Below are 3,014 nucleotides of genomic sequence, written 5' to 3'. Positions count from 1 at the left end.
TAGGATAACTCATACAATAGTTTTACAGACTGTTTATGTTTTTACTAAATATTATAACCCTAGACTGTGACCCTTGGAAAATAAGACATATTTACAAATTTTGGGTCCTGGTTGGGTTGCTCAATGGCTAGAGTATCATCCTGGCATACACGCTGAGGTTGCAGGTTTGATCCCCAGTCAGAGCACATACAAGAAGCAACCAATGAGAGCACAAATAAATGGGAAAACTAAGTGGAATAATGGGTTGGTGCTTCTCTTTTTCTCTTTTTCCCTTTCCTTTCATTCACCCTCTTTCAAATCAATGGGAAAAAAAATTTTTTTAATGCATCATTTGTGATGTGACTCTATTTAGCCTTCATGTCAATGAAAATAACTCACAATATAAGTGTCTGCAAACCTAAATTGTTATTAGAATTGATGATCTAGCTAGGAAGTGATTTTGTGTATGATGCAATTGAAGCATCAATTATGTTTAATAAATATTATTCTTATTATTCTTTTGACATGTAATACAAAAAAAATATTTAGGAGGGAATTTTTTCACACTAATTTGGCACAATTTCTCATTACTAGAGGCAGAAATAACAAAACTTTGGATTGATTTTAAACACTGATAATATTATTCTTTCCAAAATAAAAGCTCCCTGATGAAAAGAAATGTGATTTTATAAAATCCGAACTTAACCTTGACATTTTTTTTCTTTTTAAATCTACTTTATTAAGATATAATATACATTTTAAATGTTATACATTTTTAAGTGTACTATTTGATGAGTTTTGACAATGTATATACTTGTGTAACCATGAACCTTTTCAGTCAGTCCTCCCTCAGCCATACTTTATGAACCAATATTGTTGTTGAAATTCATTTCTATTGCTTTATGTAGTTTGTTTCTTTTCACTGCTGAGGGCTATTCTATTTTATCTATATATTGCAATTTGTTTATCTACTCAACTATTGATAGATATTTGGATTGTTTCTAATGTTGGGTTATTATGAATAAAGCTGCTATGTATATTTGTGTATAAGTATTTTGTGGACATATATTTTCATTTATCTTAGGTAAATGCCAAAGATTATAGTGGCTGAGTTATATGTGAAGTGTGTTTAACTTTATAAAGAACTATCAAAATTGTATTTCAAAGTAGGCATGCCATTTTATATTCTCACTCATTGTATAAAAATATATTTGCTATACATCTTAGCATTTTATCTTCTTTTTTTATTTATTTTTTTACAGACAGAGAGTCAGAGAGAGGGATAGATAGGGACAGATAGGAATGGAGAGAGATGAGAAGCATCAATCGTTAGTTTTTCATTGCAACACCTTAGTTGTTCATTGACTGCTTTCTCATATGTGCCTTGACCGTGGGGCTACAGCAGACCGAGTAACCCCTTGCTCGAGCCAAAGCTTGAGCTTTACTCAAACCAGATGAGCCTGAGTTCAAGCTGGCGACCTTGGGGTCTTACACCTGGGTCCTCCACATCCCAGTCCGACGCTCTATCCACTGCCCCAACGCCTGGTCAGGCTAATTTTTTATTTATTGATTTTAGTGAAAGAAGGGAGAGAACGACAGGAACATCAATCTATTCCCATATGTGCCCTAACGAGGGATTGAACCAGCAATCTCTGTGCTTCCTGGACGAAGCCCTAACCAACTGAGCTATCTGGCCAGGGCTAGCATTTTCCTTTTAATTTTAGCTATTGTATTAGGGTTCTCCAGAGAAACATAACCAATAGGAAATTATAGAAGCAATATATGTATATAATGTTTCTTTTTTTATTTTTTTTACAACACAGTGTCTTATTCTTATATGTGTAAAAAACAAGCATTTAGATTTCAAAATTTATATTACATAATGACCAGTAGCAGTTTTAAGCATTTCAACAATGCTTATGAATTCTTCTTTGCTGACATAAACAAGGCTATAATTCCATGTTTAAAGGCAGGACTTGTCCCAAGTGGACATGTTATACATCCTATAGATATTCAGTCCACGCTGCTCAGGAGCCTCTTGTGACTCTGTCTTCTTCCATCTCCTTTTCACCATTGTGGGTGGGGACTGATCTGCGCTCTCTGCCAGGCATCTGACCCAACTGCAGCAAGCCCTTCGGCCACTCCACTTCAACCAGAGTTGATGTGTTTGCTACAAAGTTCTTGATGGCTTCTACATCCCCTTTTTGTCATTTGGCAAGCCAGTGTCTGATTGAAAGTTGTGCTTTTCCCAATAATATCTTTTGCAAGTTATGCACCATGTTTGCCCTTAAACATTTTCTCTGCTTCCTGACGCTCTTTCAGTTTCACCTTCTAGAAATCCAGTACTCTAACTTGTAGAACTTTATAAATTATGTACTCTGTACTGTTTCGTATTTGTTACAGGATTTCCTAGGATATTAAAGTAAGTCAGAGATTTCAGAGATGCCAAATGGTCCAGGTCACCCAGTTCCACAAGGCTGTTATTGGTGAGAATGAGTTCTGTCAGGACAGAGCTTGACCAAGTCCCTCACCTATATGTTTATTCTATTGTTATTCACCAATAATGTTTTCAGTCTTTTCAACAAAGGAAAACCACCAGTGTCCTAATTTCATTGTCAGAAAAATCAATAGCATCAAACTGATCTAAGAGCACCCAGATTTTCAACGACAGGAGTTTTATATCCCCAAGGTGCAGCTTATTTGTCCCGCATGATATTAGTGTTTTGTGCCACCTGCTCAATCAGCTCCTCCATCAGCTTCACCATCCTCTATATATATGATATTTATATTATAATAAAATAGCTTGTGTAATTATGAAGGCTAAAACAACCAAGACCTGTAGTCAGCAAGCTAGAGACTCAGAAGATCTGAAGGTATAAATTCTCATCCAAAAACAAACTGTATGGAGATCCAAGAAGAGCAAATTTTTCAGTCCCAGAAAAAGCAAAAAAAGACCAATGTCCCATCTCAAATAGTCAAAAAGAGTTTCCTTTTACTCAGACTATTTGTTCTATTAAGGTCTTCAACTGATTAGA

The 3,014-nt window shown here is 35.4% G+C and overlaps 1 pseudogene; it reads right to left on the bottom strand.

The window, feature by feature from the left end:
- Positions 1-2,006: 2,006 nt before the first annotated feature.
- LOC136306379 (U2 small nuclear ribonucleoprotein A' pseudogene) lies at positions 2,007-2,744 on the bottom strand (annotated as a pseudogene).
- Positions 2,745-3,014: the final 270 nt, after the last annotated feature.

The sequence above is a fragment of the Saccopteryx bilineata genome, chromosome 5 (genome assembly GCF_036850765.1).
Source record: "Saccopteryx bilineata isolate mSacBil1 chromosome 5, mSacBil1_pri_phased_curated, whole genome shotgun sequence".
Classification (NCBI taxonomy): domain Eukaryota; kingdom Metazoa; phylum Chordata; class Mammalia; order Chiroptera; family Emballonuridae; genus Saccopteryx; species Saccopteryx bilineata.
Note: the sequence above shows the minus strand (reverse complement) of the source record. Positions and strands in the feature narration are given on the sequence as shown.